This window comes from Penaeus monodon, chromosome 30 (assembly GCF_015228065.2).
Source record: "Penaeus monodon isolate SGIC_2016 chromosome 30, NSTDA_Pmon_1, whole genome shotgun sequence".
In the NCBI taxonomy this organism is placed as follows: domain Eukaryota; kingdom Metazoa; phylum Arthropoda; class Malacostraca; order Decapoda; family Penaeidae; genus Penaeus; species Penaeus monodon.
The window spans coordinates 5,314,188-5,314,393 of NC_051415.1; the positions used below are offsets into that span (position 1 = coordinate 5,314,188).

The window sequence follows — 206 nt, forward strand, 5'->3', positions numbered from 1 at the left end:
TCGTTTTTATTGTCTCTTTTTGTGTACGTTTTTTTTTTATCTATTAGTTAGGTGTGTTATTTTTTCTCTCTCTTCTTTTCTTTGTCGAATATGTTTTCGTACAAATATTTAGCTTTCAAAAAATATTTAAAATAAGAAAAGAAAAGTTTGTGGTATCACATTCATTTTACATGAAGTGCCACACACTCCACAAAGTAATAACTTTA

At 26.2% G+C, this 206-nt stretch overlaps 1 protein-coding gene across 1 annotated transcript in view; it reads left to right on the forward strand.

Annotated features, from left to right (window-relative positions):
• The window catches only part of LOC119592276 (probable medium-chain specific acyl-CoA dehydrogenase 1, mitochondrial), a gene marked incomplete in the record, with an annotated part of 18,006 nt that overhangs the window by 15,432 nt on the left and 2,368 nt on the right, over positions 1-206 (forward strand).